This window comes from Natrix helvetica (genome assembly GCF_964273705.1).
Source record: "Natrix helvetica genome assembly, chromosome: 1".
Classification (NCBI taxonomy): domain Eukaryota; kingdom Metazoa; phylum Chordata; class Lepidosauria; order Squamata; family Natricidae; genus Natrix; species Natrix helvetica.
In genome coordinates this window covers 5,624,032-5,639,596 of record NC_138548.1, presented here as the reverse complement: position 1 = coordinate 5,639,596, position 15,565 = coordinate 5,624,032, and the positions used below count along the sequence as shown (strand labels likewise).

Here is a 15,565-nt window from a genome sequence, read left to right as displayed (position 1 = left end):
GGCCTGGGGAAGCCTTGAGATCTATTTGACCAACTTTCACAGGAAGAAAAGACCGATTGGGGAGGAGAACCCAGTTGAGAAGATCATATTGAGCTGATCCCAATCCATTTTCTGAGAAGGAGACTTCTTCTCCAGCACTGTTGTTGAAGTGGACATTCTTTAAATAGCCAAGAAGCTGAAAGAAAAGGAAAAAACAGAAATTGGAGTAATCAGGTGAAAATCATAAATGAGACCTCATGACTTCTATCATCCTGTGATGCCCATCATTTTAGAAGATTGGGGTACATCTCATAAGCCAGAGAAGTTCCCTTGGTGGAGATCTGAGCAATCAGGTGTAACAAACTATATTTGACACTTCTCTCAACATCACTTCAAGGTTGTAGGTTCTATCATATCTCAAGACTTAAAAACATCAAAAACATCATCAAAAAAGCAAAACAAAGAATGTCCATTTTGTGCCAACTCAGAAAGCTCAAACTGCCCAAGGAGATGCTGTTACAGTTCTAAAGAGGAATGATTGAATCTGTCATCTGCACCTCTATAACTGTCTGATTTGGCTCTGCAACCAAACAAGACAGACACAGACTTCAACAGATATTGAGAACTCAAGAAAAAGCAATGGCTACCAACCTGCCTTCCATTGAGGACCTGTACACTGCACGAGTCAAAAAGAGGGCTGTGAAAATATCTACAGACCCCTCACATCCTGGACATAAATAATAATTCTGATCATATTTATATTAGCATATCTATATTCCTATTGATTATATTAACATACTTATAGTTATAAACAACATTCATATTTCACTTATACTGTACATAACAATGTTCTTTCTCATCTAATTTCTACCTCTTGTTTCTAACCATTGATAAAATCTATTCCACATGAAATAATACTCTGTATCTCCTTTATCTTTTATTTTTGATGTCAATCTATCCATCTCTCCACAATCCAATATTTTCCAAATTATATTTTCATCTGATGGAACGTTCTCATTTTTCCAATATTCTGCAAATTCAATTCACGCTGCTGTCAATACATGTAACATTAAATATACAATTCCTTTGTCATAGCTTTCTGGTATTATACTTAACAAGAATATTTTTGGTTTTAAATATATATATATGATACTGAATCATCTTTTCCAACCATGAATGTATTTCCGTCCAATATTTTCTTGCTTTGAAACATGTCCACCACCTATGATAATAAGTACCTGGAGTCTGATTGCATTTTGGCAGACGTGTTGTTAAACATTTTTGCTAGTCTTGCCAGTGGCAAGGCATGAATTTTGACTAGGACTTCAACTAACCTCTTTAAACACCATTCACAAACACATCCAGATTGGCAACTTGCTCCTTCCTGAAATGGCCATCTCCTGAAACTTGAGTAATTGTTGAAGACCTTTCAGGACCTTGTAGGAAGTTCTTTTCCTCTATGGATCTTATGGACAAGTAGCTCTTTCTTTGTCTCTATCACTTTTCAACAAAACAGTGTACTTAATTTGTACTATTGTTTTTTAATCACTGCTGTTTTAATCTATTCTGAAATTGATTGTTATGGTAGCATAGGTTAAAGAAATGGGGTTATTCTTGTAAAAGAAAAAGAACCTGAGCGACTCCATTTGTACACTTAACATAATACAAGCAGCACCTTTGTAACACATTCAACTAAGACCTAATAGAGAGGATACATTTGGGGGAATAACACAGCTATAAAGTAGATTGAGAAATAGCAGGCCAGGTCAACTTGGGCCCCACTGAAAACAGCTGGAGTCAGTTTCCAAAAGGTGACGTAAGGAGATTGATTGTCTTGTTATGTTCTTATCCTTTCCTAATATGGTGGAAAGAGATCAAGGGACTTTCCAAGATATTGTATTACACAAAATTATATAACATGGACATGTAAGGAAGTGGACTATCACCCCAAAATTGTATTTAAACCCTGTCAGACATTCTCTATCTTTCATGATCGAGAATCATTTTGCAAAAGCTTATACAATTGTATCTTAAATAAATATGTTTTTATAGTTCATGGTCTCCTTGTTTTTCTATTAGATAGAAATAGCTTTTCTCACAATAAGTAAAGGTAAAGGTTCCCCTCGTATATATGTGCTAGTCATTCCCAACTCTAGGGCCCTTAACACTAGAAAGTATTAGCTCTGATGGGCAACTAACAATGAAGTATACTCTAGTTCAGATCCCTGTCCTGAATAGGAGGTTGAACTCAATTGCCTATGATTCTATGAACAGATTTCTGCTCCCACCAAATGTCTCAGGTAAAGAAGATGAAGAAGTGGAATGTTTTGTTGACAGATACCATTAGGTCAACAAACTGACACAATTTGTAGAATATATGTTAGACAAATATAATAGTAAATATGAGGCGGTGTTCATCTCCATTTCAAAGTCAAAGAGACAGCGCTGTCCGAAGACATATCAAAGATAACAATTTCATGCCTGGCTATTACCTTCCCACCAAAGATGGTCTCTATTTTTCTACTTGCATTTTTACATGCTTTCGAACTGCTAGGTTGGCAGAAGCTGGGACAAGTAACGGGAGCTCACCATTACAGGGCACTAGGGATTCAAAGCACCGAATTGCCAACCTTCCTGATCGACAAGCTCAGCATCTTAACCACTGAGCCACCACATCCCCATGGTAGCATACAGATATTTTAAAAGTAATTCAAGAAATAGATGTGGGAATCTGAGCATTTGTGGATTGGATAAAAATTCCCAGAAATTACCTGCCATAATTGGAAATTTGAAATCCTTTTTCCAACTCTCATCATGGCTGGTCTCGGACCTGATTTGTACATGGCATGTAATGCATGTGCTACAGAATAAATAGCATTGTAGATATTGTAACTCTCCCCAGTCATGCTCATTTCAAAAATGTAAGATGGCACATTTAGTAAATTCTCCTTTCCTGTACATCGTTTTTTCCCCTTTGTAGGGACTTTGCCTGGTTTGTGGAAATTGCAGTCAAAGACCATCTTCCACCACAGCAGGAGAAAGACGTCCCCTTGAGCATTAAAGGGGTCTAAAAGCAAAAGGAAATCTCTGAATTTTGAGAGCTCTCCAGTGTGGTCCCTAAAATGCAAAGCTCCATGGAAGTGCTTTAAAACCTTCATCACATCCTGAGATCCCATCACTCGAACTTTCCAGTGGGAAGTTAGGATCCAAACTTTCTGAAACGACGTTTTGAAAAATTGTTCATGCGCAAACACAAAGATCTGTACATTTGCAATACTGCTGGAATCTCCAAATAGAATAATCACTTCGGACATGGACCAAATTTTGAAAATAGGATTGGATTTCAAAAGTGGAGTATCAAGAAAATCAGATTTTAACATTTCAGTGAAGGCCAGGCAGATCTCCTTCTCCTTGAGCATTGGTATTAGTGATGAGATGAAATGTTCTCCATTGTCATTTTCAGGGGCCACCAGCCCAACCCAGTTCCACTGGAAGTACACAAGAAGCTGGACTAAACCCACATATTGAGGGAATTCCTTGGGATTAATCCGGAAGAAGGAAGGATACACTGTTCTGTCTGCCTGATTGAACTCAAAGCCAACACCGAGCTGTAGAAAGTGAGAATCCTCTTTAAAAGACAACATACAGTTTAATGATGGATTCAAGGGTAACCATTGTGTGTGGTTGATTGCCCCACCAATCAGGCTCACTCACTTTGAATGGCAAACTCAAGATTCCTCCCTTCTTAGGAAGAGCCACCATTTATCACATTCTGCCTGGATGTGATATGTCAGAAGACAAGGGAAGAGACCATCAGCTCGATACAGAGAAAAAAACCCCAGTAAAACTTTTTATGAAGAATGACTTCATAAAAGTCATTCATGACCTCTTGGCAAATACAGCATTTCAGAATTATCTCATTGTTTATTTTGTTGGAAGTATAAAAGAACATGTCTTGACAGAGAAAATATAATTATGAATTGCTTGGATTCTTTAAGACAGATACTCTTGATGTGCCCTCCCAAAACACTTTTAGTTTTATCTTTTGCTTCTTTACATGCTTCTGTTGTTTGTCTATTATATAACAGAATCCAGTAGAGATTTCCTTACCTGTAGGACCTTGTAGATGCTGAAGATGGAGGCCATCTGCCTTGAGGATTTGGAGTTGAGGCCACCAATGACAGCGAGCAGGGTGTCCTGCCTGTCACATTTGTATCCTGGGACCATTTTGCTTCGAGTGGAGAGCAGGGAGAGGCTGTTTGAAAAAATGGATAGCTCAATCTGGACGTTGCTGTAGATGTTGAAGCCAAGTGTGAGGTTGGGCAGGAGAACCAAATCTTTGTTGATCTCTGTGACTGCAAAGACTAAGGCCAGGAACTGCTGATAGTTCTTGGGTACAAATCTAGAGTGCGACAAACATTGGGGAGCATTTTAGGATGTTGATGGAATTTGTCTTGCCCTTTTGGGGTGTTCTTTGGGGCAGCACATCTTATGTTTGAATGGGTTTTGTTTTGTTTTTCCTTTTTAAAGGAAGTTCTTTATTAACCTTGGATGACTTTGTGATGAAAGAGAAAAGCCTGTTTGTTCATATCATGGACCGTTTTATGCCTCTTTATCATATCTCCCTGTTTCACTTTCCTCCAGTGGCTGTAAACATTCCCAATTGCTCCTCTAGCACCCTAATCAAATTTGGTTCCCTCTTGGAGCAGCTTTTTCAGGCCTGGTAACCATTTCTGAGCACAAGATTCATGTGTGTGTGTGTGTGTGTGAGGGAGGGAGAGAGGGGTCGCATAGATTTACTGAAGATCGTTATTCATGAGTACTGCTGATTGCAAAACTTTGGTTATTTACAGTATCCAGCTCTGGAAAAGGATTCAACTCTTCTTTGACTTTTCCACCATGACTTTCTGTCCAAATTGATCTTATAATGATGTGATGCTTCTTCACTTGGCCAGCAGAGTTAAAACATAGAAGGTAGACTAGTAGAGTTGGAAGGGACCTTGGGGGTCTTCTAATCTAGCCGACTGCTTGAGCAGGAGACTCTGTATCATTCCAGACAAATGGTTGTCCAGTTTCTTTTTGAAAGCCGCCAATGATGGAGCATCCACAACTTCTGAAGCAAGTTTGTTCCATCCATTGATTGCTCCCACTGTTAGGAAATTTTCCTTAGTTCTAGATGGCTTCTCTCCTTGGTTAGTTTCCATCCATTCTTTCTTGTCCTGCCTTTGGTGCTTTGGAAAATAGTTGCACCGCCTTGTCTTTGTAGGACCCCCTCGGTTATTGGAAGACTGCTATCATGTCTCCCCTAGTCCTTCTTTTCATTACACACATCCAATTCCTGTAACCATTCTTCATATGTTTTAACCTCTAGCCCTCCCCTAATCATCTTTATAGCTCTTCTCTGCCCTCTTTCCAGAGTCTCAATGTCATTTTGATATTGTGGTGTAGTCCCTTTTCACATCTTTATGTTCTTATCATCTTCCTAATGTAGAATTCGGGAAAGATTGAGAATTGTCATCTACTTTATGGGATTGGTGGGTTATTCAGAAAAGATTTGAACTACACTAGAACATCGCAAACATCGTGAGAATAAGTATTTCTGAAAGGAGGCCCTGAATCTAAAAGAAAGCAAATAGTGTCTACATTTCTCCCCATTCAAGTGAAACTTACACCATTGTAAAATCAAAGAAAGTTGGGGATTTTTGAAAGTGTGGGATGTTGGGTACAATCACCGTTGCCAGGGGCAAATTCCCACCAATATTGAGATGACCAGGCCTGTAATAACTTTTCTGAATCTGGAAAGGGGTGGAGAGCAGTTTGCATCCTCTTACTGTTTGCATCCTCTTAGCAGTAATGGGAGGCAGGAGCCAGAAGAACAGCAGCGGGAGGGGCAGTCCAGTCATTCTGTCACCTTTCCTCCTGTAACAGAAAATCAAGGTTTGTGTAGAAGCTGAATGGCAGGTAGCACTTGAAATGTCACTAGAGCTTTAGAACTAGACATTGTGTCACCTGGAGGGCAAATTTATATCAACCATGCTTCTTACCTGTATGTGATCTGTGACCGAAGAGAAAATGAAGGCCAGTTGAGTCTCACCAAGCCCAGGAATTACTGCAGTTCTTTGCAATGCATGCTAAGGTGACATGTCCCGCCTTCATCGTGAGATCCAAGGGTATATTTTTTAAAGCAGATTTTTATCTTGGAAGAGATTTGTGGGTAGAAATCCATAGAGGATACATGGAGAATGACTGTTCTTTCGATAATTGCAAAGGAAAGCAATTGTTTTATCTAGTTAGCAATAGTTTCTCTTCCTACTTCTGAAGAGAAAAACATGTTTGTATCTCTTGTTCCTAATCAAACAGAGCAGATGGACTTGAGAGTCAAGATAAAATTGGATATTTGACCTACATGAGTAGCAGTGGTGGGATTCAAAAAGTTTGACTACTGTTTCTGTGGGCGTGGCTTGGCGTGCGTGGCAGAGAAGGATACTGTAAAATCTGCATTCCTTCCCCAATTTAGGGGAAGGTTACTTCAAAATCCCCATTCCCTTCCGATCAGCTGGGACTCAGGAGGTAGAGAACACATGAGGGTGGGGCCAGCCAGAGGTGATATTTGCCAGTTCTCCAAACTACTGAAACGTTTTGCTACTGGTTCAACAGAACCAGTCAGAACCTGCTGAATACCACCCCTGATTTGGACCCACATGGCAGAGGATAAAATGTGACACTGGCCTTTCCAATATATCTTAAAACAGGCAGGAGAATCTCCAGATTTTCTGTTAATTAAACTCCAGAGGACTGTTGTCAAACAACTACTTGCAATAGGTCTGCTCTGCTTGTCTTGTGAAGTAGATCTTCTCCATTGTCTGTTGATGTTGGAGAGATGCCGTCAACCATAGTAAATCTCTGGACCACCTCAGGTAATAGGAATGGGTGTATAGTATTATGTGTTTATGGAGATTCTCCGTCATGAAGGTCATGGTTGTCCCAAAGGTGCTTTTTCAAGAGGCAACTGGACTTTATGGTTTTTCTTTGAAGAGGTTTCATTTCTCATCCAAGAAGCTTCTTCAGTTCTGTATAGTATTAGTATAATAGTGTTATGTGGTTCTATACTTTCTCTGATTCCAGTCAGGGTTGAGGAGACAGGTTTTGGCTCACTCCCGATATTCAAGGTGGCCTCAGTGAGATCTTTTTAATTGGAGGTCAGTGTCATAACAACCCTGATGATATTCATCTGAACAACCATCGACTGACCAAGCAATAGCAGTAGCACTTAGACTTATATACTGCTTCATGGTGCTTTGCAGGATTCTCTAAGCAATTTACAGCGTCAGCATATTGCCCCTAACTATCTGGGAACTCAGTTTACTGACCTCGGAAGGATGGAAGGGTGAGTCGACCTTGAGCCAGTCAGGATGGAAGGAATCGAACTCCTGGCAGTGAGCAGAGTTAGCCTGCAGTACTGCATTCTAACCACTGTGCCACCATAGCTCTGGTTACTTACATGCTATAGAACCTTGGTGGCTCAATGGTTAGAATGTATTACTGCAGGCTACTTCTGCTGACTACCTGCAATTTGGCAGATTGAATCTCACCAGGCTCAAGGTTGACTCAGCCTTCCGGCCTTCCGAGTTGGGTAAAATGAGGACCCACATTGTTGGGGGCAATATACAGATTTTGTAAAACCACTTAGAGAGGGATGTAAAGCACTGTGAAGTGGTATAAAGAGTCCCTTTGGGGAGAGGGGGCGGTATAAAAATCGAAATAAAGGTAAAGGATATAAGTCTAAGTACTGTTGCAATTGTTATACAATGCTTTCGATAGGAGCAGTACCAAAAGCCCCAGAAGGAGTCACACTATATTGTGACCAGAATGAGATACATCAGATTAAAACATACAACCAGTTGCAAGCAGGGGATTGGGTATATCACAAAGTACCTCAGAAAAATAAATTCTCCAAGGTGGAAAGACAGAGCAGGGCAAAGCACGAAGGTCTGATCTCACAGGTTCACCTGTCACACAAGGTGTGCTCCATCTCCAGAAGCAGCTGAGAAACGTGGCTGTCAGGACTCTTATTTCCTGGGCAGAGAGGAACCCTTCCCTTTGTTATGCTGAAGAGAGAAGAAACAAACTAGTCCTCAGCATCTCCATGTTTACTTTCCCTTCTTTTGTTTTTTTAACCAAGTGCAAATTTAAGTCTGTGAAATGTACTCTTCCTATTTATTTTTCAATAGTAACTGCAAATCATCGTTAGACATTTAGTAGTTGGAAAGTTTTTTTCCCCCTTAAAACTATGCAGTGCTTATTTTTAAGGATGACTGTCATACCTGGCTCAACTTTGGCTTCTGAGTAAAATGATCCTTAACTTCATTTGTTGAGAAAGGTGTAGTTTACCAGAAGTCAAGAGAATTGCCATAGTATAAACCCAAAAACTGAGTGTTTGGCCACCAGTGGTGGGATTCAACCGGTGTAACAACTGGTTCACTCTCCATGCACGCACTTCATTTCAAAACAGCTCTAAAACTTACCTTCTACTGCAGCCCCAGTGAGTAAAACAACTGAGGCACAGTAATCCTCTCTGCCGTGACTATCAGCTGGGCTTCAAATAAAGGAAATATAGGACAGACTAAAACAGGGGTGGGAGCCATCTTAATATTTTTCAGGGAAAAAAGGGGAAAAAATCTTTGTATTTCCCAGTTCTTCGTTTTAAAAGAATTTTATTGGTTTTTAAAATTTATGGGAAAAGGGTAGGTGGATATACAATTTTTTTTTTGTATATCCACCTCCATCGTGCTAGAGGTAGGAATCTCTCCAATTCTCACAACTTTTTACAGAAAAAAAAGATAAAAGATAAGCAGAAACAGCATCTTATTATACATTGTATCAGCCATGTGTTCAATCATCTCTTTTGCCACTTTCTAATATATCAACAATTAGAATGATATTCCAGATATATTTATTTTTGTGACCTGAGTCTTTCCATTATTGTTCCCTCCCCCCTGTCTCCAGGCAGAGCCGCAGCCCCTCCCTCCTTCATGTCTTGTGTGTTGTCGCCTTTTTCACTACTTCTTATATTTCCGTCCTCTAGGAGGGCACTATGTTTTTTAATGAAGGCCTCTGCCTCCACAACTGTGTTAATTCTAATTCTGTTTCCCTCCCAGAAGATCAGCATTCTGTCTGGCAATAACCATCTAACCAAATTCCCTTATTATGTAATTTCTTTGATAAGGAGGAATACTTCCTCCTCTAATCTCTTATTTTTTTCGGAATTTGCTTAAGAATGGCAATTTCTTTATATTTTAGTGATCCCCCACTCTGAGCCCCTAGAATCTCATCCCTCATGGTCTTCCTAAGAAATTCAACATGTACTTCCCTTGGAACATTATGTGTTCTGGCATATGCTGAATTAATCCTATAAACCAGACCATATCCCACCACAACTGTTCTTTATCTCTTTTAATATATTCTGCTAAAATTGTACTCAAAATATCCTTAAGGTCTTCATCTTCTGTCTCCGGTAGGTTCTGGAATCTGAGAAAGAAGGACATTCTTTCAAGTTCTATCTTTGCCATAAAATTTTCCAATTCTATATTCCCCTTCTGGACTGCCTTAACCTCCTCCCCCAGCCAAGCTGCGCCCTCCTCCAGCACACCAATTCTCTGTTTGTTTTCTGTTATTTGTTGCTGCACACTTTTAAGCTCTTCTCTAAAATCTACTACCGCCTTTTTCAACTCATTTTGTCCCTGCATAAGAGCTTGAAAGATTTGAGTAACAGATAAATCTTTTGAACTCTCTCCAGTCCTTTATTGTGAAAATGATGAAATTTTTGTCTGCTAAATCGTTGGACTGGATGCAGTAGAATTTGGTGCCGAGGCTGCTTTGCCTGTAGGTGGTTTTCTGGGCCCCATTGTTTAAGTTCAGAAAGAGTATAAATCTTTTGCAAAAAAAATGGAGTCTGTGAAGCGTGCAGCTGAGCGAGTCCGAGAAGACAGGCAAATCCAAAAGTGAAAATTAACCCTCTGTCACAGTTCCAAGCCAAGAAGTCACTCAAAAAAAGAGAAAGAAATCAAATAATCCAAATCCAGAAAGACCACGTAACAGGAGAGGCTCCAAGAGTCCTTCAGGGGGGATAATATAAAGCCAGACTTTCTTCAAAGGTAGTTTCAAAAGGCAGACTTCATTTATAAGTGCGAAGAAGAAGGAGGAAGCAGGCCATCTTGGCTCCTCCTCGGAATCAGGAGTAGAACATTAAAAACTTCCATAAAGCTTTCAAAACAACTCAGCAATCAGCTCTTGCAGTTATGATATAAATCTTTTCACATAGTTAGTTCAAGTGGCTAATTCAATTTTTTGCTTTCTATCTCCATTCCAAGATTGAGAGACAGTCCAAATGCCACTTTGCCTGAGAGGGGTAGAAGAAAGAAAGCAACCCCCCCTCCAATCTTCCTACTTCAAACAGATTGAATCCACAATTTATAAAAAAAGCTGCTGCTTGTCAGTTGAAAGCAATTAAGGAGATTGGAGTGAATTTCTTACCTCCAGCACTTCAGCTGTTCCATGTAGTTAACTCTTTCCTTCCAGAATCCATTCAGCGAAGGTGCTGTTATGCACCCCTAAACTCCCCAGCTCCTGAGCCAAAACTGGAGACCCCCCATGGCTGCCGTCTATCTGGGGGGTTCCAGCAAGCTGCCCTATGGCAGGTGGTCCCTCCAAGACCGCCTGTGCTCCTAAAAGGAGCCCACCAGAGAAGCCAACAGCGGACCAATGTCCGTCGCCTTCGGAAACCGGAAGTGATCTCTGTATTTCCCAGTTCTTGATTTGGTTATTTTTTTTTTCCTTGCTACTTTTCACCTCTCGTTGGTTATAGCTGCTCAAAATATATTAATTGGAACAAGCTTGCACACAGACAAAACTTGGATATGTTTCTTCTTCGTCTCCTACTTTTCCAAGTTCTGATTTACGGCGGTTGGTTAATTAGAATTTCTCACACAGGCAAGATTGGGTTATCAGTTTTTCTTGATCTTTCTCCCTTGTTGCATTCCACCCCTCATTAACTGGGGCTGCTTAAGATGTGTTAGTGAAAAGACACTTGGACGAAGCAAATCTTCACACTCCTATACTCCTTTAAAAACACAATTTTTTCAAATCGAAAACCAAATTTACAGTTATTATTTGAGTGGGTTTGTCACTTCTATACTTTCTCCCTTTCTGTCTGAATTGTTTCAAACAAATGGCTTTTTTGGGAGGGGGTGGTGTTTCAACCCTCCATTTTCTTTTTCTTTCTTTCTTTCTTGTTGCAAAAATCCCAATCTGACCATCAATGTTACTTATGCTCTCAAGATTCTTTGCCTTTTCCAAGTTTTGATTTATGACTGAGGGATAGATGGATTTTCTTACCAGACTTTCATCTCTTCCTCACACTCCTGTTAAGTTGCTTTGGCTGGAGGTCAGCTTCTTGTGCAGTCATGTTGTCATGCTGCTGCCCCTACTCCGACTCAGAGGACAAATCTCCAACCTGCAAGGGACCTGTTGCCTCCCCCTGAGTCTGTGAGATGCTGCCCCTTCTGATATAAAAAAGATCTCGGAATTGGTTTCTCAGACAGGGTTCATGTGAGACTCTTGAGAGCTCTCTCTCTCTCTCACACACACACACACCATGTCTGTCCAGCTGGAAAACATCGAATCGCTGTGACGTCTACACAGAAGACCAATAACCCAACACAGACAAGGACCAGAGCATTGCAAGAAGGTCCCCTTGCTTGTCTATCAAGACACTCTGCGATACACTTTAGCTCCTCTTCTCCTTTTTGTCTCTGTAGGAGGACATCTGCAGTTCTGGCCATATTCCTTAATCATCCTAATATACCAATGGTTTGAACCCCTTCTCTTCCCCGTAACCAGCACTGGCTGGAATCAGCTTCAGAGAAAGGAGAGAAGAACATAGCACCATACACCCATTTCTATTACTCCAACCAGCCCAAATTTTTACCATGGGAGATGGTATCCTTTCATGCCAACTGACATTTCTGATGTCATATTTCACAAGATAAACACAGGAAGCAAACTTTTCTGGCTCCAAGTAGTTGTTAGACAAAACTCCTGTAAAGTTGAAATTAGCCTAATCACTTTGACGTCTATTTTTAAGACCTATGGAAGGTTAGTTTCTTATTTCATCCCCTGCCATGAGTTTTAAATAAACCAGTGAATTAATACAAATGTCGGTACGATTTTTTTCAAACTTACTAGGGTACAACTGGTTGTCTTGTGCCACCCTACCTCATTCATAATATCAAAGCAAACTATGGGTCAGACTCCACCTTGGACTCAGGTGCTCAGTTTCAGGGGGGGGGCAAATTCCACCTGAACTTTGACCCTCAAGTCCATCTCCTCCTTGGATCAACAACAGACTTCTGGTGTATGAAGAGAAGCTATTGCTAAGTGGGTAAGATGTTGGTCTTCCCTGCAATTATCAGAATAACAGTAATTCTCTATGTAACCCCCATGGATTTCAACCCAGAAAAACATTCTGAGGTAAAATAAGCTTTTAAAAATATGCTCTGAGTTTCCTCCTCCTGAAAAGGCAACTCCTGGCTTTGGTGAAGCTCAGCTGGTCTTGGTTTTCTCTTTGGTCACAGGACAAGCACAGGTAAGGGGAAGCACGGATGCTATACATTTGCCCTGGGGCCATCCAGGTGGCTTGGTCTCTCTCTCTCTACCTGTGGTGAAGAAATTCAGGTGTGATTTCAAGTGCTCCCTGCAGTTCAACTGTTGCACAAACCTTGATTTCTGAGGTAACAAGAATGGCTGCGCTGCCTCTCCTGCTGCTGTTCTTCTGGCTCCTGCCTCCAACTTCTGCTAAGAGGATGGCAACCAGATGTGTCTTCACAGATCCTTTCCAGAATCAGAAGAAATGGGATTATTGCAAGTCTGGTGACCTCGTTATTGGTGGAAATTTTATCCTGGTAGCTGCTGTTTCATCCAGTATCGAAGATTTTTTTAAAAAACCAGATCAGCTTCATAGCTTGTTTTCGTAAGTTTCTCCTGGTGGGAAAGGTGTAAACAATTCTTTGGTTTGCTTTTGGTTCAGAGTCTACTTTTAGAAATATTTGTCGTAATGATACTTGCGATCTCCTACTATACTGTAGTCCAAATCTTTCCTTTTTTCAATGAAGAGGCAAGCTTCTCAGTCTTTCCACAACTTTTCATCAGGAACATGATAAAGAACATAAATTGTAAGTAGGAACAACACCTTAGAAACCGAGGCCTCCTTGGTGTTCTCTGAGCTTGCTTGTTTCCTTAGAAATATTTCATTATGAAAACTAGGCAACATCCTGATGATGTGAACTATTTGGGTAATGAAACATCAGCCAGAAAACAACCACGCTCTGAGAGCATCAAGGACCCTTCATTTCAACCCTGAGCTACAAATATTCTCCTTTATTGGTACATTAGAAACTGTGCTAGCCTAGTGAAAAAGTTGATTTATAATGTTAATTTGGACAGAAAATTATAGTGGAAAACTCAGAAAAAAGTCCTCTCCTTTTCCAGTATGAGATACAGAAAAAAACAAAACCCCGAACCCCATTTTGGAATCAGCCATGCTCATGACTGATGAGAAACTGATGCTGTGGCTCCAATTGGGAGTCTTGTTCTCAGCAACGGTTAGCAGAGCAGAACTCGATGTTCACAGAGAAACTGAAAATAATTTTGGTGTTGGAGGAGCAATTGGGGAGGATTACGTTTACTCGGGCAAAGCATACAAGGACAGAACAATAGAGGGGTACTTAATGGTTCATGATGTGGAGGGACAGGCTCTTCTCCTTTCTGAGAAAGGTATTCAAATTTAATGAAGGAACAACTAAAAAAACCCCGCATCATTTGTACTTTGGACTTGATGCTCCAAATAAAATACAAAAAAAGGGTGCAAGGCAAACTCCATCTCTCACGCACCCCATCTTTTCTGTAATGTTCCCCAATGTTTTTTTTCCCTTGTAGACACATAACCAAGAATTACCAGCAATTCATGGCTTTGGTGTTTGCAGTCAGAGAGGTTAACAAGGATCTGGATCTCCTGCCCAACATCACCCTTGGCTTCCGCATCTATGACAATCACCAAATTGAGAGGGAGGTTTCCAGGATCTGCTTCTCTCTGCTCTCCACACAGAGCCGAATGTTCGCAGGTTATAAATGTGGCAGGCAGGACCCTCTGCTCTCTGTCATTGGAGGTGACAACCCAAAATGCTCAAGGCAGATGGCCTCCCTCTTCAGCATCTACAAGGTCCCACAGGTAAGGAGTCTCCTTTACATAGACATATGGAGTAAACAAATAACAGAAGCACAACTTAAGCCAAAGATGGAACCAGATGTTGCAGGTTATATCAGTACTTGGTGTTTTATAGAATTCATGACACAGTTGAATTCATTTTTATATTGTATGGTTTGAGTTATATAGCTCCAAAGAGATAATGAGATAATAATGAGAAGGAGGAGGAGCTTCCTGGAGCAATGGCGGTCTGCCTGAGAGCTCCTTAGACCCGCGAGCTCTTTTAAGGGAGCAGGGGTGCTGCCTGCCCCCTTTTACACCATGGGGGCCAGGTGTCCAATAAACAGCCACCCTGGGTTTTTCTATGACCCAAGGGGGGTCTCCCAGGGTGGCGTGAAGATCTGGAAATAGCTCGGAGAGCGGACCGGGGAGCTGCCGATGAGAGACGCCGCCCAGGAACGCTGTTTGAGTTGGAGGAGTTGAATTCGCCGTTCTGGGAGCGGAGAGGCCGTTCTGGGAGCGGAGAGGTACGGAGGAGCTCGGGAGAATGGCAAAAGGCGAAGAAACGGCATCTGGAGCGTGCGGGGGTGTGCTGTTGTCGCTTTTGGAGGCTTGTGGCTTGGAGCGAGCCCTGGGGCGGTGGGGAATTGAAATGCCGTCCCTGGGGCGGCGGCAATCCAAGCGGCGGTGGCGACGGCTTGAAAAGCCGAACGCCAAATCCCCCTGGCCTACAGCAGACTGGAGAGATGTGGGAGATGCTGGAGGTCGAGTTGAGAGGACTGGAGGTTGATTGGATTGGAAAGGACTGGAGCAGGAAGGACTGGAGGCTGGTAGGAGCGGCGTTAGGGCTTGAAATGGTTTGGCTGGAGTGCTTAGAACATGGATGCAGGCCTAGGCAAGACTTGAATGCCGAAGGCCGGTAGGAGAAGGGCAGCGTTTCAGGAGGCCGCCTGGAGGCCGGGGGTGGGGGAGGCTTGCTGGAACTGGCAGGCTTGTTGGGAACTGGCAGGAGGTTTAACATCAGACTTGGCAGGAGAGTTTCTTCCCCTGCCAGCCACCTCCTTGACTGTTCCGTTTATTCCCCCCCCCCCTGCTGACTTTTGGACTAACAGCTGCCCCTGCTTTTCATCCGTGCGCGCCTGGAGGTTTTTACCGCCCTATCTTCATCTGACTGACCATCTGCCCCTCCCCATTATCAAGCAAAAATCCATCTACCCCTCGCCATCCACCACTGACCATCTACTAGCCCCCACTCAGTGACCGGCACTTGACCATCTTATTATCATCATTACCCCCCCCCCTCATCTTGGACTGGATGACTTTTAT

General features: G+C 41.8%; 1 pseudogene across 1 annotated transcript in view; it reads left to right on the top strand.

The window, feature by feature from the left end:
- The first annotated feature begins 12,776 nt into the window (after window positions 1-12,776).
- LOC309383999 (vomeronasal type-2 receptor 26-like) overlaps window positions 12,777-15,565 on the top strand; it is a 28,040-nt pseudogene continuing 25,251 nt past the window's right edge. The window contains exons 1-3 of the transcript in view: window positions 12,777-13,006; window positions 13,972-14,263; window positions 14,614-15,069. The product of the transcript in view is annotated as a vomeronasal type-2 receptor 26-like (transcript). The remainder of the gene's footprint in view (window positions 13,007-13,971; window positions 14,264-14,613; window positions 15,070-15,565) is intronic.